Below are 22286 nucleotides of genomic sequence, written 5' to 3'. Positions count from 1 at the left end.
GAAAATGTTTTGTATCCTGTCCAATCCTCAGTTTACTGTACAACTCACACTTAAACATGCTATCCTCCAACTACAGGAATAGTGGTTCATCATTATTATGTGTATCATGCCATAGATATCCACAATACTTTACAATATGAAGTTCTCTACCATAACAAAGTTTCTGCTATGGAAAGAAAAAGCCACTGAAGTACAGTGCCATAAGAATCAACCCAGGACAAGCAGAGAATGGTGTATGAGATGGACTGAATCACAGAAGAGAGGAGTTAAAAAAAATTAGGAGAGGGTAGTTATGAGGCTGTTCAGGTGTATGGATCAGCATGAAAGAGGGCATGAGCACAGGCAAGAAAAGGAGCAATCTGGATATAATTGCAAGGCAGCTGGTGAAACAAGACTACCCTTGGAGATCTCCTTATCTATTTCCATTAACAAACAAACAAACAAAAACCACTATGGTTTGGAGACTATTGGTGATTCACTCCTTTGTGTCAGCAACTCTTGTCAGACCTGACGTACTCACTACACCTAAAACACTGTTGTAAGGATATATACCCAAAAGATGGTATGTAATATATAAATGGAAAACTAGTAACTCACCAACTATTAATATACTTGTGTGATATATGTACAGGGTGTGTATCAAGAGTTATAAATGTGCTAGAATTATGTTATTAAAATGTGTTTGGCAAGTGCTGCATCAGCACAGTCTGCCTTGCACAGAGGAATGTGTATTTGCTTGTCTGACCAGCCTTGTCAGCAAGCAGCGACAATGAAGGCATATTTACATAAAAGGTAAATAACAACATTAAACTAGGAAGTGGGGGAGATAGCCTCTTAACTAAAAAGACAGAGGCCTGAACCTCAAATGATAAGCAATTGAATTGTATGCAATATTACTGTATTATAAAAGTGTATTGAGTAAGGTCTTTTAGGAAAGTCTGGGATGCTCTGGTGACTAATATCATTGAGAAATGTATGCATTAACACCATTATGAATTGTGGATACTCACAGATACTATGCTTTAATGTCTGTGACCAAGCAAAGGGAGAAACAGGTTTTCTCCCAGATAGGAGGGAAAGCAGCTATTTACCAGTCTCCAATGTAAATTAACCAGTGTGGAATCAAAACAATGGAAATGCTATTTACATACAAATCAGCCTGAGGATGCAGACTGCACCCCCAGGAAGACTACCTGCATCTTGAAGCAGGGTTGATGAACTTGGGAAATACAGCATGGCATCTACATCCCAGCAGGAGAGAGAAGCTCTGTGTCTGGGTTTACCTTTCAAAGAACATATTTTCAAGGTTTATTGGACTATAAAAAGAAAGGGGAGAGAACTCCACAGTGGTCCATCACTTGGGAGATTCAAGGGGCTGTAGCTCTTGAAATTACAGAATGTTGGGTCCTCCAACCAAGGGACTGAAGTCTCTGAGAATAATTTAGGCAAGAAACTTGCTTAGGCAAGGAATGTAATTTGTTGAAATTAAGTTTGAGTCTTAGAAGCATATTTTCACTTTTGTTTACTTGTAACCCTTTCTATCCTTTTTCCTTATACTTGGTATCACTTAAACCTATGACTTTTTGTTTAATAAACTTGTTCTACTTTTTCTATAAACCCGTTCAGTGCTGTTACTGAAATAAATCTGTTTGTCAAACCCCAGTTAAACTAATGAGCTGCAGCTCGTTAATCTTAAATACTGTGATAGACACAGGCCAGTTGGGTATAGCAGAAGGCAGATATACTGGCCACTGGATTAACAGTATTCTGTTCCCTGACTGACCAGAGTAGGGGCTGCTCCAGGCTAATGAGAACACCTGACTCTAATTAACCTGCAAAGAGTCAGGTGAGGTCATTCAGTTAATGTGACCACCTGACTCTAATTAAGGCCCTGCTCAAGTATCAGAGGGGTAGCCATGTTAGTCTGGATCTGTAAAAGCAGCAAAGAATCCTGTGGCACTTTCATGCTATCTTTCCCCAATCTGAACCTTAGAGTCCAAAAGTTGGGGTACCAGGATGAATTCCCCTAAGCTTAAATACCAGCTTAGATCTGATAGCTGGCACCATCAGGACTTGGAGTGCCTAATACACTCTGGTCCCCCCAAAACCTTCTTTGGGGACCCCCAAGACCCAGACCTCCTGGATCTTAACACAAGGAAAGTAAACTCTTTCCCTCACCAATGCCTCTCCCAGACTTCCCCTCCCTGGGTTACCCTGGAAGATTACTATGATTCAAACTCCTTGAATCACAACACAGAGAAATCAGGTTTGTTCTCCCCCTTTCTCTTCCCCTCCAGGTGTTCCCTCCCTGGGCTCCTGGAGAGAGAGAGAGACAGATTCAAGCTCCGTGAATGTAAAACAAAGGGATTCCACCCTTCTCCCCTCCCTTCTCCTCCTCCTTCCCTGTTAAGTACAGACTCAATTCCCTTGAGCCTCAACAAGGGGAAAAAAATCAGGTCTTAAAAGCAAAACTTTTAATAAAAAGAAAGGAGAAAAAAAGTGAAAGTTGTCTCTGTAATTAGGATGGTAAAAGTTACAGGGTCTTTCAGCTTATAGACACTAGAAAGAAAAACCTCCTCCAGCAGAAATACAATTTAACATACTTCCAGCCAAATACACATTAAATCTCTACCAGCCAGATACACATTTGCAAATAAAGAAAACCAATTAAAAAGACTAAACCGCCTTTCTACTTGCACTTACTACTTGAACAGAAAATTAGAGCCTGTAGTACATCTGGTCACTCTCAGATCCTAGAGAGAACAATGCAAAACCCCCAAAAAACAAACAAAGGCTTCCCTCCACGGAGATTTGAAAGTATCTTGTTTCCTGATTGGTCCTCTGGTCAGGTGTCCGGTTCACTGTTTGTTAACCCTTTACAGGTAAAAGAGACATTAACCCTTAACTATCTGTTTATGACAGGCACCTTATAGACTAACAGACTTTTGGAGCATGAGCTTTCGTGGGTGAATACCCACTTCGTCAGATGCATGCACATCTAACGAAGTGGGTATTCGCCCACGAAAGCTCATGCTCCAAAACATCTGTTAGTCTATAAGGTGCCACAGGATTCTTTGCTGCTTTTAAGGCCCTGCTGATACTATAAAAAGGGCTCACTCCAGTCAGGGAAGAGCCAGGGGGTGAGGAAGTGTGGCTGAAGGGCGGGTTACTGAAGATACCCTCAAACCATCGTTAAAGGAGCCCTACGGTAAGGGTGAAGAAAGGAGAAGTAGGAGAGCTGTGGGGAAGTGGCCCAGGGAAATGTAGCAATTCTGGGAGTGAAAAGTTGGCTGCCAACAACTCCTACCGTTAGGGTCCCTGGGCCAGAACCCGGAATAGAGAGCAGGCCTGGGTTTCCCCAACCCACCGCTACAGGAACATCTCCTGGGAGGGGAAGTCAGGCACCTGTCAGGACAGGAGGCTGAACAAAGACTGTGGGAGTTCTCTCACCAACCTCCTTGAAGACCTATGATAAGGGTTCAGTAGACTGTAACCCTGATCCTAGAGAGAGAAGGGCTACGTGGAGGGTCACAGTGAGCCACTGAGGCTAGCATAAACTGCCTAGAAGTGCAGGACCCATGGGAGCAAGGTCAGAGTTCTGCCACAGTGCCTATACACAAATGCAAGAAGCCTGGGAAACAAGCAGGGAGAACTGGAAGTCCTGGCACAGTCAAGGAATTATGATGTGATTGGAATAACAGAAACTTGGTGGGATAACTCATATGACTGGAGTACTGTCATGGATGGGTATAAACTTTTCAGGAAGGACAGGCAGGGCAGAAAAGGTGGGGGAGTTGCATTGTATGTAAGAGAGCAGTATGACTGCTCAGAGCTCCGGTAGGAAACTGCAGAAAAACCTGAGTATCTCTGGATTAAGTGTAGAAGTGTGAGCAACAAGGGTGATGTCATGGTGGGAGTCTGCTGTAGACCACCAGACCAGGGGGATGAGGTGGACGAGGCTTTCTTCGGGCAACTAACATAAGTTGCTAAATCACAGGCCCTGGTTCTCGTGGTGGACGTCAATCCTCCTGATATCTGCTGGGAGAGCAATACAGCAGTTCACAGACAATTCAGGAAGTTTTTGGAAAGGGTAGGGGACAATTTCCTGGTGCAAGTGCTGGAGGAACCAACTAGGGGCAGAGCTCTTCTTAACCTGCTGCTCACAAACGGGGAAGAATTAGTAGGGGAAGCAAAAGTGGATGGGAACCTGAGAGGCCGTGACCATGAGGTAGTTGAGTTCAGGATCCTGACACAAGGAAGAAAGGAGAGCAGCAGAATATGGATCCTGGACTTCAGAAAAGCAGACTTTGACTCCTTTAGGGAACTGATGGACAGGATCTCTGGGAGAATAGGAGGGGAAAGGAGTGCAGGAGAGCTGGCTGTATTTTAAAGAATCCTTATTGAGGTTGTAGGAACAAACCATCCTGATGTGTAGAAAGAGTACTAAATATGGTAGGTGACCACCTTGGCTTAACAGTGTAATCCTTGCTGATCTCAAACACAGAAAAGAAGCTTACAAGAAGTGGAAGCTTGGAAGCAAATGACCAGGGAGGAGTATAAAAATATTGCTCAGGCATGCAGGAATGAAATCAGGAAGGCCAAATCAGTTGGAGTTGCAGCTAGCAAGGGATGTTAAGAGTAACAGGAAGGGTTTCTACAGATATGTTAGCAACAAGAAGGTCAAGGAAAGTGTGGGCCCCTTACTGAATGGGGGAGGCAACCTAGTGACAGAGGATGTGGAAAAAGCTAATGTACTCAATGCTTTTTCTGCCTCTGTCTTCATGAACAAGGTCAGCTCCCAGATTGCTGCACTGGGTAGCACAGTATAGAGAGGAGGTAACCAGCCCTCTGTGGAGAAAGAAGTGGTTCGGGACTGTTTAGAAAAGCTGGACGAGCACAAGTCAATGGGGCCAGTTGCACTGCATCTGATGGTGCTAAAGGAGTTGGCTGATGTGATTGCAGAGCCGTTGGCCATTATCTTTGAAAACTCATGGCGCATAGGGGAGGTCCCGGATGACTGGAAAAAGGCTAATGTAGTGCCCATCTTTAAAAAAGGGAAGAAGGAGGAGCTGGGGAACTACAGGCCTGTCAGCTCAGTCCCTGGAAAAATCATGGAGCAGGTCCTCAAGGAATCAATTTTGAAGCACTTCGAGGAGAGAAAAGTGATTGGGAACAGTCAGGACTGTGAGCCATAGCAGCATACCATTTAAGGCACACAGAGTTGCAGGGCAAGTGGTGACACAGGCCCTCACTGGTCTGGGTTGCACCCCAAAACGTGACACACTACCAACTGTGCTCATGCCTCATCTATCCTAAAGCATGTTTCATTACTCTCACTCCATCCTTTCCCTCTTTGTTTCACCTACCTATTAAATATTGTCATAAGCTAACATCGTCACCTCTTTGGAGCAGGGACTATTTTACTGTAGGTCACCTAACACAATGGCACCTCTATTTTCTTGGGCTTCCTAGGCATTACCTTAATACAAGTATGTAATATGGATAGAAGCTTGTGCAGGGCCTAGGAGTGTTGCTGGGTGTATAAGATAAGGGTGAGGGATTTGCTGTAGGAGATGAGATGCAGGCAAAGCCAGAAGAATGGCATGATGTGAAAATGAGGAGTAGTCTTGATTTTTATGTGGAAAAAGATAGGAAGTTGATACTGAGACTGAAGTAAAGCAGACCTGTTCTCAGAATAGTGAAGAGCTTTTTACTAATTACCCAAACAATATTTCCTAATGTATTTGTTCTCATTATTAGGAGGAGCCCAGCAATGAATTCAGCCTTGAACAGAAATTTTCCTGCCACCCCCAACCGAGGCATACAAAACCAAACAGGCAAAAGAAGAGAGAGTTTTATTCTAAATAATCAAACTATTAATCTACATTCTTCCCCCATATTCATATCAGACATAGAGAAGTCATTTTTCCCTATTAAGATTTAATTAATTTCCAATGGCAATGACATTCCTGTCTTTAACAAATAGAAGCAGAACTTGCATCATCACTCAGTGTATCCAGTATGTCATCGGGCCAGTATATCCTCATTTTAAAGATGGGTGACAACAGTACTTAATAGCATAACAAGGTTAAAATACTTGCCCAATCAGCAGCATGGTGGTCAGAGTGGATAAATGCCTACTATAAAAAGATGAGAAAGTATATTATTTTCGGCTAGAGAAGATGATGTAAAAAGGTCACCCTGAAGGCACATTCCCCGCAAAAGGAAAATCAGATACTGAACATCAGTCATTACTCCTTCTTGAATCCTGATTGTAGCAATAATGAATTTATATCCATGAAGTTACAATTTGTTTCTTCATACTCATTATTTGGGGATTTATCCAACTCTTCTCTATGGACTTAACCCAGTTCCCATTAAGGTCAATGGAAAGACTTTAATGTGAGTTGAATATGTCAGGTTTTATATGACACCAAAACCAAAAATAATTTGTTTAATGAACTTAATCTTTATGTTTACTTGACTTCTATTATTTTACATAAAAAGAAGAAGACAGTGGATGGGTCAATATTTGTTCTATGCATTATTCGTCCCTCCCCCCACCTAAAGTTTATATTTCCTCTAAAAAGTTTGAACTTGAGCCAAAATGAGGAGTTGGTAAATGAATTCCCAGGCACCCTAGGCTTAGCAGGAAAACTGTTTAATTTTAGAAGCAGGAAGATTATTTCAGCTCTTACCCGGTTCACACCCTGACACAGTACTTATCTAGCATAAATAAATCTATAAATAGTTAAATGCAAAAAACTATTAATGCTGCTTGTATGATTGAGAGGTATGTCAACTTACTATTGCAGAGGAGTATCTGTCTTATCTTTAAAAGAGTTACCAGTGTTTTCTTAACTGTGGTCATCTGGCTCATTATCTGGTGCTGTCTCCTTTCCGCTGTTTTGAGGGGCTAAATTGCACTTTGACACTTACAAATACAAGAAATGTTTTCCTAACATTGTTTTTCATGTGAACAACTACTATAATTGTTACAGGGATGTTATATAAGCATGAATGTGAGGATAGATGGTCCATGCAAACTTAAATGGGAAGACCAGGGATCCCTGAGACAATCTCTGCATTTAGAGAATTGTTTACATTATGAAAGTGTTTGAGAATCTATGGCTGATACTTCTTTTAATTTGGACATACTCGTGCACACTTTCATGTGTGTATATTTGGATACTTGTATTCATTACTGTCAAATCAATGAGAAAAATATGCAGCATGCACACAATATGTTAAATTCATTTCTTTATATGTCAGCTTTTGTTAAACTTAACAAATCACATTTCTAAACACAGGGCACACATCACATTAAGGAAAATATACCTGAGTCATTTGACTGTTTTGGGGACAACCACTCACAAAACAAAACACAGGAGGGAGTAAACTTTTTTTAAATAGAAAAGTACAGTCTTGTTGAGCTTATATAGCCCAGTAGTGGCTAAATGTCCCACCCCCCCCCCCCCTCAAATACATAACTGTGCTGAGACCTGCCAAGAGAAATCCCAGACCAAGGAGTATTTTTTTGCAGAAAGAGATAAGCCACTGAATACACAGGGCTTAGAATTAAAGAGCCATCACAGTCATACATTTATCATCAATTGCACCAAGTTACATAGAGGCTTTAGAACAGATAAGGCTGCCCAAGCTAGTTTACAAGAGGAAATGTTGCATTTATCATACAGTTAATGAATGACACTAATTAGTTTGAGTGCACTAGGGGTGGAGTACACAAGGAGCCTTTATTTCCTCTTCCAGTGAACTTCCACAGTGATCCATTAGTGGGTGTTAACAGGTCAACTCCCTCTGCTGGAATCAGTAGCAGCCCGAAGACGTGTGTCTGGGTGGGACATGAGCAGGGCTTTACATCTACAGCCTGCCCTAAAGGGAGTGCCGGGCAGGTCACACCTATTACACAGAGTGTGCAAGGTATACTTCCTCATATACATTATGCCTTTCAGTGTCCTGCTGGAGTGCTGCATTTCCTTCCACTTCCCCACACAACTTGGTCTCTCAAGAGACATAAGTGAGTCTTAGCTCTCCAAGAGAACTTTGACCCCTCATGTGACCTGCTAATATGTGACCATATTAGGAGGCTTTTACCTTGGGACACCATAGAGTTTGGGTGACCAATGCCTGTGAGAACAGTATAGACTGCAAGTAATTCTGATTCATGCTCATGGAACAGATAATGAATATATCTTGTGCTCATTGAAATAAGCATGTTGTGAACCGGTGGAGTAATTTTGCATACAGAATTAGGGAGAAAAGACAGATCTCCTCCCCTGCAATATCATAGGTCCTCATCTCCATGACGTTCCCAGATATGCATGTTCCTTCTCCACAAGCCCCAATATTCCCCCATCTTCAGCCCCTTTGCTCTGCTTCTTTTAGTCCAGCTTCCATTCTCCATCCCCCTGTTTCTTCAACCCTCGTCTGCCTCTTTCTTATAGATCTCAATCATCTCTGCCTCCCCCTCTCCAAATTGCCTAAGTCTCAGCATCTCCCTATACATCATCTCCCCAGAGTACCTAATTCCCCCTCCTCTGGATTCTGTATCCGTATCCTGGGTCCCCGTTCCTAAGGTCTCCTTTTGTATTTACTCCAGCTCTCAAAGATGCCTCTCAACACAATATTTCTTCCTGTCTGTGATCTTCCTTCCCCAAAGGTCCCTCTTTACTGTGTCTCTGCCTGCATTTATGAGCCCTCTCTTGTCTCCCCCTGCAACTTTCCCATCCCTATTCTCAAAACCCAAGCTGGCCACTGTGCCTGCCTCTCCAAGATTTCCCTCTCTCCTATCAGATTCCTTCCCTCTAGCCCTCAATGCCCCCCAAGGGTCCTTCCTCCTCTTCTTCCCTACCTATCCCCTTTCTCTTTCTCTCTCACACACATCTCCTCCACAGTTTTACTCAAGTCTCCCTTTACTGTCCATTCACACCAAAAAATGCCTCCCCTAAGATTCTTATTCCCCCTACCTTTCTCTGAAGGAAGTGGGGTTGGGTGGGAGGCAGGTAGCTGGAAATTCTACCCAGATGGCTCAGTTCCCCCATCCAAAGTGGTGGTGAGGGGAGTCAAACAGTAGCATCCTGCCTGTCTAGCATAGGGGTAGAGTAGCCCCTATTGCATGGCTGCACATATAAGCAGAGGGGAGGCTAAGCCTCCCCAGAAAAGGCTAGCCATGCGGGGAGGGGGAGGTGGGAAATGCCCTAGATGTGGTGTGGGTCACCCTTCCGGAGGCATGTCAGTCAGTGCTGCCTTTGGCAGAGAGGAGCGAGTGGCAGGCATAGGAACCTCGGGGGAGGTGGCAGAGAGGATCAAGTGGTGGGTGGGGATACCTCGGGGGAAAGAGTTGGAGAGGAGCAAGCAGTGGGTGGGCAGGGCCTTGGAGGGAGTGGAAAGAAGCAGAGCGAGGGCTAAGCCTGAGGGGAAGAGGAAGGGCCTGCAGGGTGGGGCGCATGGTCCACGTACCTGTGCCCCCTACACACACTTCTAGGTTCCTTCCGACGCTTGCGTGTGAGCCTCCCCAGACAGAGGACTCGCGCACCTCCTATGCCCTGTTAGTAGGAGATTGAAGTGAGACAACTTGTGAGGCCAGCTTTGGGAAAAGGATAATTGGCTGAGCTCAGCTGCTCAAAGCAACAGCCTTAGCCTGCTCCTTACCACCTTAGCCAGTCAAAAGCATGGGATGAGGGATGGAAAGAAAATACATTGTTGCCCCTCCCCATATCATGCCTATATATCAAGCTCATTCTTCTACCAAGTTAGGAGTTATGCCCCATTTCCTTAGAGGCAAGCAAGAAGAGAGAACAAAGCAGCCTAAAGAAAAATTATAACAGAAGTTAGAAAAGCTTATCTACTAGAAAAGAGGAAGATTCAGTAGTCATAAAATAGATGTTCTTAGTCTGTAGTTGACAATCTTTGCCAAATTTAAGGGCTCAGCTCATCCACTCAGAGGGCATGCTGGAAAAACTTTCCTATAAAAAGGCAGTATAGCCGCATTAGCTAGGAGTGGAGGGGTGGGCTTTTTAAAGGAAAGGGCCCTTTAATTTTTGTTTCTTGAGAGAGATTTAATTTAAAAGAAAAAGTTGTTTTGTTTTCTTAGAGTTACAAAAACTTAGTCTTCCTTTGAGCTAATTTTTGGTATTCTGAGTCTCATCTTAAAAGGAAAGCAGCTCCCTTTCCACATTTATGAGCCTTGTAGTTATAGAAAAATTCTTCACCTTAAAAATATGTGCCCTATAATTCAGATTTGAATAAATGGAAGGTATTGGAGATAAAATATTCTGGTCAAATATAATTAAATCCAGGGCTGACCCTAGACCAAATGGCACCCCAGGCAAGAAGTGTCTTCGGTGCCCCCTGCTCCATTTGTTAAACTTGAATATCTTATTTTTTATTGCATTTGTAGCCCATTTCACAACTTTGATGCACGATTTGCATGCATGATTTATCCCTGTCATACAAAATGACTGTATAAACAAATAAAAAAATTGTTTCCTCCAAGCTTATAGAAACTTTAATTTTAAGAATAATTGAAATGTACTAACACCAAGAAATTGAATTGTGCACCAACATTGGATGGACCAGTATTAAATAGTGTTACAGTAGGTGACAGCCTTAGATTGTTGACCCTAGTTCTTTAGTTCAGAAGGTTGCTTTTCTGGCCTTTACTATCAGAAACTGAAGGACAGCGTCAGAGAGATCCAAAGACTGGCCAATGGCATTCTCAAGCGATAAAATAGCAAGTGATGTCAGTCTCTCGTCAGCCATCATTGATCAAAAATATGTTTTAATGAGCCTGAGGTTTGAAAAGCTGCACTTACCGCTCATGACTGTGAACGGCAGCATGAGCAGAATCCTCAAAGCTATCCACACATTAGGAAAAGTGTCCTTCAGCTCTGCATCATGAATGAATTGGAGAACTTGGCATGGAGACTGCATCCCATGTTGCAAATGTGACTTATGTTGTCCAATTTATCATTGACGTCCGAACATTCTTCATGTGTCAGCATCCAGTGAAGGTCCATACAATTGTTCAAGAGTGTTTTCCTGTCCAACAGCAGCTTACTAAGGTCATACAATCTCCCCTCCAGGACTTTTTGTGGTGCTTCATTTATCCAAACCTTTCTTTGGGGATACTCAAGCAGTGCCAACGAGTGAGCAAAAAAGCTCCCTCTTGAATATTTCTTCCAAGCTTCCTAACACCTCATCTCTGCCCTCAGAACCAAACTGCCTCTTCTTCTGATGAATATGAGTTTCCTTGAAGACAGGCTCAACTCCTAAGTTTTCTGCTATTTCTTTGGTAGCAGGGATGCCATCTTCAAATCAGTTGTCTCTGTAGGCCACAATGAAATCAAGGCAGCTTCTCATCAAAGTAGTAGCAGTTGCAATGTCCATTGACTGAGTTTGTAATACCTTCCTTACAACATTTCCTTGGAAAAAGATATCATGCCAAACCACAAATGAGACCAGAAATTTGAAGTCAGTGATCTGGTTTGCCAGGCTTTGTGTCTCGTATCGGATTCTGGCCTTGGCTTTACTTGACTGCGCCAGTTCCATCAGGGCGTCGTAAACCTCAGTCACTTGGTACCTCACTGGGCTTACACTGTCAACGTGGCTTTCCCAGAAAGTGTCACTTACCAACTTCACAGTCAGATTTGTAACGTTGTCTATGAGAATCATCCACCTGATAGTTAAGGCTGCAGTACTTTGGAGAGAGATAATGAATCTAAAGAAGATTCTGCTGCATCTGGCACAACCAGGCTGAGGAAATGGCAATCACAAGGCACCAAGAAATCTTGCCTGGATGCCACTGTTTCTTTCCTTCATGTTCACACTGTTGTCATAGCCTTGGTCATAGCAGTCCTGAAGCTTTATTTTATTCTCATTCAAAACATTCATAAACAGTTCTGTTAGGCCTTTTCCAGTAGAGTTGTCCGTAGACCAGGAACGGATAAAGTGTTCCTTTACTTGCATACAGCCATCCTCATTGTTAACAAATCTTACTGTAAATGACATCTTTTCACTGTGACTAACATCAGGAGTACAGTTCATTATTATGGTGTAGTACTTCGGTTTGCCGAGCTACCTCAATAAGTTATCAAGCACTTTCCTTGCCATAAGGTCAATCAATTTGTTTTGAATTGCTTTGCTGCAGTAATTGTCCATAGCTTCTTTACGAACTACTTGACATAGGTCCTCACGCATGACATCATTAAATATGTCCTTTATTAGTCACTACTTATACTCTTCAAGTCTTAAAACACAAGTCAACTTTCACAATTACACAATAAAACAAGGTTCACAATATCGCAACTGGGCTGTCACTTCACTTTGTTCTTATATCTCACTGGCTGACGAGCAACACCCTGCCCCTTATATTCTCATGAGGGCCTGGCTGAAAATATTCTAGGAGGTTCCAGGAAAATGTAGTTCTCAAAGTGTGGAAGAGTCCAAGAGATTTTACAGAGGTCCAGAACATTCTAGGAGGTTAGTGAAAAATGAATCCATATATGGAATTCCTGAAACATTTTACTTCAAACATTTTATTTTCCCTTTTGTTCCTAACAAGAAAAACAGCACCCTGATCTCGGCATTCCCCGAGCCCAGCACCCCAGGCATTCTCCTGGGTTGTCTGCCCCCTAAATCCAGCCCTGATTAAAATCCTTTTAGTAACTGTAGGCTCAATTTTCTCTTACTCATACAAGCTTTTATCATTACCTACAAATCTGGCATTGGTCATTTCTCATAGAGATCTGAACAATGCACTCTTAACTAATGGGATCATATTCCTTAAGCTAAAAGTACCTGATGCAGGTGAAGTTATTACTTAGACTTAGAATATAATTATAGATGTAATGGATTTTAAAAAGACGAAACAGAGTTAAACAAATGCTTAAAGTGTAATGAAAAAAATGCTGACTTAATACACGTTATGAATTTGTGGGAAAATCTGTGAATGAACAGTTGACACATTATAAAAAATTCTCCACTGGATCCCCTGAATATGGATCTTACATCTTTTCACGAACAATTCTGCACATTCTTTTTTTCTTTGGCAATTTTAAGTATCATATAGAAATAGAAACTCAAAGATGTTTCAGTGGTCAACTAAGGGATTTTAGAAGTTTCAAACTGTGCCATCAGTGAAGAACTGTTTGTAGACTGAGGAAACAGTAAGACCTTAAAAACATGGAATCCTTGGCTAGATACAATGGTATAAAATACATTATTCCTTTACTTGTAATCCCCATGGCCCTAATCCATTGAAGGATTTTATCACTACCCTTATACACATGGGGGCATAAGAGTGTACCATTATTTACCCTTTAATATTATTTAACATTTATATTGTGGTAGCACGCTGCAAACATTTAAGCATGTATTTATTTTTTACTCATATGGATCACCCCATTTTATTCATGAAAATATTGAATGCAGTTAAGCAAATATATAAATAATTGCAGGATCTGTCTCTCTACTTGTAAAATGGAAGACCTGCAATATATGGCATGAGTTTCTGATACCCACTCATGTCATTAGAGAAATGATTTAAATGTTTTTAAAAGTATACAGAACATGTTTGATGGCTATGTTAATGCTATATGTTAAATAGAAAACACCTCAATTTGCTGGATTGTAGCAGGATTCAGTTTCCCACGGCTCTGAACAGAAGGGAAACAAATGACCAATGTTGGGAAAAAATAATTACTGAGCATGATGTTCAGAATTAACAAATGGGAAGTCTTTGTTGTCTGCGAATAATTTATGGAGGAGCACTAAGAGCAAAAGAGAGTTGTCCTTTTACATGATGCATGAATCCAGGAAAGGACAGTTTGGCAGTAAAATAACGAGTGGGTGTTAAACAGGGTTGGTGTTTGTGTTTTAGCAACCAGGGTAAGAACACAGAGAGAGAGAGAGAGAGAGACTATTTAAAAAAAAATCAATTGATTATTAGTATATATAATGGATTAGTATATATAATATTCATGTTATGTATTATTCAAAACAGTGATAACAAGCAATAATAGTAAAAGATTCCTCAAAAAATAGTTCATAAGATTTTAGTATGTCATGGGTAATCGACAGAAAAAAGGACTCTTCCCCTGAGAAAAGCGCAAATATTTTATTGTTGTCCCAGAGCAAGTTAGTATTTGTTTTATGTCCTTTTTAACAAATCTTGTTCTTCTCCCTGGGCTATCCCAGCTATTTTTCTTTCCCCCTCCTTTCTTCCTTTGCTCCTTCACGTCTGCCACTTCCGTCCAACTTCTGTCTCTCTTCTCCACCTTCTTCCTCTACCTCAGCTGCCTAGCACTGAGGTAACATTCCTTAGCCTCTCCTTCCCGAATGTCAGGGAGAAGTTCACTGTCTTTCACTTTACTGAAATCACTGTGAGCAGGAAAGTTGAAAGTGGAAGCCAGAGATGTTTTGTAAATGGGCATCAGCCTGCTTCCTTTGCTTATTTGGCTGCTGCAAGGATCAGTGCTATAGGACCATAAGCATCAGAGTGTAACTGGTGACAGAAAGTCAAGGAGGGCTTTCAGTTCTGGCAACGAGCACTGGAGTTTAATGGCCAATACAGTTCATCATTTGCAGGAAACCAGGTTGGATGTCGACATGGATGACATTGTCTGTTTCACTCTTGTTGAGGGAAGCAGTACAAAATGTATTTTGACACATGATTGTGAAAAAGAAACAAAGAAAAACTCCACAGTGGGTCTATGTGCAAGTAAAGAAATTCAAACCAAAGCTAAATCAATTTTTTTTTAAAAGTGGTTTCTGATGGTGACGCTTGTACTCACATACAGTTGATCATGTTTTGCATCTGTCTTATCCAAGGTCTTTCCATAAAAATAGTCCAGAGTCCCAAGTTAAGCTAACTCTGAGAAGTATAAATAAAATAAGATGGCCAAATGCCAAAAGGCCTACGTTAAGAAAATATTTTGGCAGACACAATTGAAAAGTGAAGTAAAAGTAACTTCCTGACGGAGGAATCATGTCAAAAAAGAATTATCAACTGTCTGTAAATAAAAATTGTACTTATGCATGTGAGGGTAATGGCAGATTTTTCAAGATATTTGGCAAATACATCTTAATGGGATGCAGTATGTGAGAGTAGATTCATTCAGGATTAGTTTCCTCACACTTTTGTTTTGAATGTTTAATTTTAATTAGGGCTGTCAAGTGATTAAAAAAATTGCAATTAATCACATGATTTAAAATAATTCTCATTAATCGTGCGATTGTGCTGTTAAATAATAATAGATACCATTTATTTAAATATTTTTGGATGTTTTCTACATTTTCAAATATATTGATTTCAATTACAATACAGAATACAAAGTGTACAATGCTTACTTTGTATTTGTTTTTAATTACAAATATTTGCTCTGTAAAAAACAAGAAATAGTATTTTTCAATTCATCCAATACAAGTACTGTAGTGCAATCTCTTTGTTACAAAAGTTGAACTTACTTTTTGTACGTAATTCTACATTTGTAACTGCACCCAAAAATAAAACAATGCAAAACTTCAGAGCCTACAAGTCCACTCACTCCTACTTTTTGTTCAGCCAGTCACTCAGACAAACAAATTTGTTTACATTTACGGGAGATAATGCTGCCCTCGTCTTGTTTACAGTGTCACCTGAAAGTGAGAACAGGTGTTCACATGGCATTTTTCTAGCAGGCATTGCAGAGTATTTACGTGCCAATACGCTAAACATTCGTATGCCCCTTCATGCTTCAACTGCATTCCAGAGGACATGCATCCACGCTGGTGATGGGTTCTGCTCAACAACGATCCAAGATGCCACCAGCAGAAGGTTGACTTTATTTTTTTTTTGGGTAGTTCAGGTTTTGTAGCTTCCACATCCGAGTTTTGCTCTTTTAAGGCTTCTGAAAGCATGCTCCACATTTTGTCCCTCAGATTTTGGAAGGTATTTCAGATTCTTAAACCTTGGGTCAAGTGCTGTAGCTATCTTTAGAAATCTCACATTGCAGATTTGACAAAACACAAAGAAGATACCAGTGACAGTGTTCTTGAAATGAACAACATGTGCTGAGTCATCATCTGAGGCTGCTATAACATGTAATATATGGCAAAATGCGGGTAACACAGAGCATGAGACATACAATTCTCCCCCAAGGAGTTCAATCACAAATTTAATTAATGCATGATTTGGTTAACGAGCATCATCGGCATGGAAGCATGTCCTCTGGAATGGTGTTTGAAGCATGAAGGGGCATATGAATGTTTAGCATATCTGGCACGTAAATACTTTGCAATGCCTACTACAGAAGTGCCTGTTCTCACTTTCAGGTGACACTGTAAACAAGAGGAGGGCAGCATTATCTCCTCCAAATGTAAACAAATTTGTTTGTCTGAGAGATTGGCTGAACAAGAAGTAGGACTGAGTATAATTGTAGGCTTTAAAGTTTTGCATGGTTTTGTTTTTGAGTGCAGTTATTTAATAAAAAAAATTCTATATTTGTAAGTTGCACTTGCACGGTAAAGAGGTTACACTACAGTACTTGTATGAGGTAAATTGAAAAATACCATTTCCTTAGTTTATTACTTTTAAAGTGCAAATATTTGGAATAAAAAATAATATAAATTGAGCATTGTACGCTTTGTATTCTATGTTGTAATTGAAATCAATATATTTTGAAAATGTAGAAAAACATCCAAAATATTTTATAAATTTCAATTGGTATTCTATTGTTTAGCAGTGCAATTAAATCTGTGATTAATTGTGATTTTTTTAATTGGAATTAATTTTTTGAGTTAATCACGTGAGTTAACTGTGATTAATCAACAGCCCTAATTTTAATTGTTGTTTTCTCATCTTATAGACATAAGTGCAAAAATTACAGTGCAAATATGTTTACTTAATCTAAAGTCTGTGTTTAAACTGACAAGTGGAATCCTATTAAAAGGATAGCTTTGAAGAATCCCGTTTTGATCATTCTATCCAAATTACCAATATATGTGGAACATCACACCCTGTCAGGGTTCCTTCCCCACTCTGAACTCTAGGGTACAGATGTGGGGACCTGCATGAAAGCCCCCTAAGCTTATTTCTACCAGCTTAGGTTAAAACCTGGAATGCTGCCACCACCAAGTGATTTAACAAGAAACAGGGAAAGGACCACTTGGAGTTCCTCTTCCCCCAAAATATCCCCCCAAGCCCTTGCACCCCCTTTCCTGGGGAGGCTTGAAAATAATCTCCTAACCAATTGGTTACAAAATGATCAAAGACCCAAACCCCTGGGTCTTTGGACAATAGAAAAATCAGTCAGGTTCTTAAAAGAAGGATTTTATTAAAAAAGAAAATGTAAAAATCATCTCTGTAAAATCAGGATGGAAGCGCACTTTACAGAGTAATCAGATTCAAAGAGCCCAGAACCCCCTCTTGCCTTAGTTCAAAGTTAAAACAAAACAGGGATAACCTCCCTCTAGCAAAGGTTAAATTTACAAGTTGAGAAAACAAAGATAAACTAATACGCTTTGCCTGGCTGTTACTTACAAGTTTGAAATATGAGAGACTTGTTCAGAAAGATTTGGAGAACATGGATTGATGTCCAGTCCCTCTTAGTCCCAAGAGCGAACACCACCAAAACAAAGAGCACAAACAAAACTTAACCCCCCCCCCCGCCCCAGATTTGAAAGTATCTTGTCCCCTTATTGGTCCTTTGGATCAGGTGTCAGCCAGGTTACCTGAGCTTCTTGACCCTTTACAGGTAAAAGGATTTTGGTGCCTCTAGCCAGGAGGGATTTTATAGTATTGTATACAGGAGGGTTGTTACCCTTCCCTTTATAGTTTATGACAATGCCTAATGAGACATTTGCAATAAACATTTACATTGTTGCAGCAGCTAGAGGCCTGGACCATGTGAGGGCCTCATTGTGCTAGGAAATCAACAATTCCTCCTGTGAAGGTCAGCATGAGTTCTTTAATTTAATGCCAAGATCTACTGCAGCCTCATATCACACACAAATGCAAAACTCTTTCCTGTCTTTGGAAAAGGAAAGCAAATACTAGACAATTCTGTGATGAAGTGGGAATTTTCTGTAATATTTTTATGATCCTTAGGTGTTCCTCAGTTTCCCCTATGTTTTGCATGGTTACTCAGTCGGGCTGGAGGGGGAAGACATTTGCTTTCAGGGCAGGCTAAGAGACATTGATATGAATGTTGCCTCACTCTCTGAGCTGGGATTGGTTATTGAGAAAAGGACTTTGTAGAGATGGTAGAGGGGATTGGCCATGCCCTGTCCAGGAGTGGAGCAGTGGAGGTGAGTCCTCCAAGAGGCCTAGGGAAGCTACAAGGGAAACAGTCAATGGGAGAGAGGCTGCAAGGAGCAGCCTATCAGGGCCCAGCGGGCTCACATAAAAGGAGCTGCAGGGCTAGTCAATCACTGGGTGGCTAGGAGCTCAGGGAGTGAGGATCGTGTCCCTGGCAGGCTGAGAGAGCTGGAGTACCTTGGACAGGCTAGCTGCTGGCAGGGACTGGGGGAGCAAGGGGTGCTCCTGGATGATTGCTGGGACTGAGATAAGGGTGAAGAAGGTGCTGGGATCATGAAGTGGCCCAGGGAATTGTAGCAGCATTGCCAGAAGTTAGAGGCACAGCAGGAGGCTGCTATCTACAGAGTACCTGGGTTGGGGCCTGGCATAGCAGGCGGTCCTAGGTTCCCCCCCATTCGGCACTGGGGAAATGGCCTAATTATTGGACAGTGATGACCACCCTCCAGAAGGGGGAAACACAAATGTTGACCCAGCCAGAGGGGCGAGTCATGAAGAGGACGCTACAGTTCTTGGAGTGATATGGGTCTGCAAGTGGACACAATGGCAGGAGAGGCACCCTCAGAAGAGGGTGCACCCACTGGCAGAGCTAAACCCCAAGACGGCCAGCAGGAGTGTCACAGACCAGCTAAGGCTGACCCCATATCAGTGGAGGATCTGTGAAGACAATGACAAAGCCAGTCACTGGGACATTGATATCTAGCAACCAGTGATCCAGAGGGAGATGCATTTCCCCAACTCTCAGCAGGGAAACTGAGCAACATTTTCCAGCTCGAGAACAACAGACTGGGATGGTGTGAGGGGAATAAGAATTGGCTACTGGGAAGGAGTTAGGGCTGTGACCTGGAATCTGACAAAGGAGACAGAGTTTGAAAAAAGGCATTCACTACAACGTAGCTGGGCTCTGGCTAACCAGAATGGACTTGGGCTATGCTTTAACCTTCCATTCTCTATGTTAACCTATGGACTTTCTATCCAGTGTTCCAGTTGACTAATAAACACTACTGTTTTCACAATGCTGATTGAGTGTCACTGCAAATGCTTGGGGAGGTGCATTAATCCCTGAAGCGTGTACAAGTCTCTCCCAGGGGTCTGTCTCAGCTGGACTTGCTGAACAGAGCTCATAATGTGAAGAAGGACTGCTGGAGCTTGAGAGGCTTAGTCTAAGGAAGGGGTGAGGCTGTGTGGCCTACCCTGATCAGGAAGAGTGAGACCCCTTGGGGGTCTGGCACAATAAAGGGGTTTCTCTTAGACACTGTGCCAAAGCGGGAGGTGTAGCACTGATCCTGTGGATCCGTGACAATTTGCTCTTAATGATTTTTAAAACCTAATTCCAATCAGTTAACAAAACAAGTGCACTAACAATAGCTGATTGTAAGCATAAAAAAAAATCCCTCTCTTAACAGGTAGGATAAAGAATATTATACATATTTTCAAAAAATAACTGACATTAACACAATAGATACGTTATTGACTCTATTCTACTTGCTTTGGGTGTTACAGACAGTTAAGTAAGAGAGCAGTAGGAAGAAAGGGTAAAAAAAGCAGAAAGAGGAAAACTGAATAGGAAAGAAGATAAACAGAGGTATGGATGTCTGAACAGAGACATACTTGCTAGGTAAAACCTATTGACTGTAATATGATAACTTGTACATGTTCCCAAAAGAAAACAGAATTCATCCTGGTTGTAGTTTGCATTCCATAACGATTCCAGAAATTAAAGAGCTACACTCAAAGTTTCTGTTAAACATTTAAGATGTAGCAATGTCCTATAATTGCTTCTCCAGCACACATTATAAGTTGAAGTTTTTCTCAAATCTTTTATTAATAGTCTTTGGAAAAAAATACAGCTGATTAAAGCTTCTAAGCAACTTTCCTTTTACATTATCATTTTTTTTCCATTGATTGTTTTGGTAACTAAAAGCACCCAGAAATAGCTTTTTTGGAACAAGAACAAAACCCTGATGTAGCTGAGTGCTAGCGCAGAAAGCAGCTTTATTGAATGATGTCCCAGAAAGTAATTTACAAGTCTGAATAAAAATAGCAATGATTATTTATCATATCTTAATTAGTTACCCAGGGCTTGATTTTCAGAGCTATTCAGCACCCTTGGCTCCCATTAACTTCAATGAGTACTGTGGATACTAAGCACCTTTGGAAATTGGCTCAATGTTTTTTTTCTTTGCCATACAGAGGAAGATTCTCCCCACTGGCCATAACCCGAAACCATCCAGTGGAATGGCCTGTTCCTCCGTGCCAACCTTCTTTTCCTGGAAGCCTTGCTCCAAGGCCCCCCCTTAAAGGGGATGCCCTCCACCGTGGAGGGGGTTATGGCCCTACAGTTGTATTATCTTTCCTTGGAAATCTCCTGTAGACCAGTGGCGGGGGGGGGGGGGGGGGAGACAGAGAGAGAGAGAGTGAGTGTGTGTGTGTGTGTGTGTCCGTAGCCAGTGCAGATCCATGGATCCATGGAGAATACTGCAGGGTTCCAGGGGAAGGACAGGATGCTGCTGAGAAGGCAATTGGCCTACTTCTTTCCATGTAAACAGGGAGACCCACATGCAGTGATCTTTGGGATGTGATCAAACCCTATAACAAGCTGAATTAAAGTTGGAGGAAAGAGCACAGCTTGTAGGAGGGAAGTGTTTGGAGGAGGCACCAGGAAATCAGTCTGTGTGCACATGCCTGGAATAGTAGCTGCAGTTGCAATGGCTCTGTAAATAGTTATTTTAATAAAGAACCAGTTTAGTTTTACAAGCAAAGAACCCTTTTATGTTATTACTCAGTGTGCAGTACATGAAACGGAGTCTTTGTATATAAAATGTAATTGGAAATCAACTTTAGAATCAGTGTATAGAAATACCTGCCATTCTTCCGCTCTCTCCATCACTATGGCTGCGTTATCCCCCTTAGCTCCATATGCAGAGAAGTTTTAACCCTCCCCCCAGCCAGAACTCAGGAGAAGTACTATCCCACTCTCTGCACACTAGGTTCCATTTTGGGGCGATCCAGAGAGAAGGTACCATGTGATGGAAGAATCATTCAGTCCTCATTTGAATGCTGAAGAAAGCAGACATTTTTGTTGCTGATGTAGGATAAGGTGTATTGGAAAAAAAAGGTGAAATCCTTAAAGCCATAAAAGTTAGAGATGAAACCTGTTATGCCATCTAGTCTATCCCTTGACAGTACAGGATCACTTTCTACAGTGTATTTTCTAACACTTTACTTTCAGATTGAACCCTTAAATATATATACATATATACATGTTAATGCATGCTTATTTTAACAATTTATATTGTGTTAATCTTAACTTTGTGTTACCTGCTCTCTCATACATTGAAATATGAAGTGTGTTTCTGCATTCTTTTCTCAGACAAAAGTAGCATTGTGGTCTGCAGAATCATATCCATGTATCGTTGCTTTGCTTTACTAAGTTTGAAGTGCCATCTGTGGGAGCTCTGGAGACCCAGCCTTTTCTGTGACTTTCCTCACTGAGTCATAAACAAAATTAACATTAATAACAGTAGAAACAAGAATCCATGTTGAATTAGTTTGGAGGGATACAGTTTCTAGCCAGATGTCTAATAAAAACATAGTGAGTCAGAGAAAGCATGTACGCTCTTGTAATTTGTAATTTGCAGCATTCCATGGATGAAAAGTTCACTGCAAACCAAGCTGCATTTAACTATTCCCTCTTCTCTCTGTTGTTCAGACCATAGTTTCATAGCTGAAAGTCTGGGGAAGAAAGGAAGTTTTATATATTCATTCATATTTCATAATAACAGAATAAAAGTGTAATTCTAGTTTGGAAAGTGTGCATCCAAAAATGGCAACTTCTACCTGAACAGATCTGCTTGCTGTAGCTATTTAAAGTAGTATCTGCTTATTTTAGTGGCAAAAATATGTTTTCACTCTGACTGATATACCATCAACAGAATTATAAGTTAAATTTCAATTGCAGGGCTGAATTCAT

At 41.3% G+C, this 22286-nt stretch overlaps 1 long non-coding RNA gene across 2 annotated transcripts in view; it reads left to right on the top strand.

Moving 5' to 3' along the window:
- The window catches only part of LOC127045776 (uncharacterized), a 32422-nt gene that overhangs the window by 3641 nt on the left and 6495 nt on the right, over nucleotides 1–22286 (top strand). The gene's annotated exons all lie outside the window — the stretch shown is intronic.

Source organism: Gopherus flavomarginatus, chromosome 2 (genome assembly GCF_025201925.1).
Source record: "Gopherus flavomarginatus isolate rGopFla2 chromosome 2, rGopFla2.mat.asm, whole genome shotgun sequence".
NCBI classification, from domain to species: domain Eukaryota; kingdom Metazoa; phylum Chordata; order Testudines; family Testudinidae; genus Gopherus; species Gopherus flavomarginatus.
This window is presented reverse-complemented; position numbering and strand designations above follow the sequence as displayed.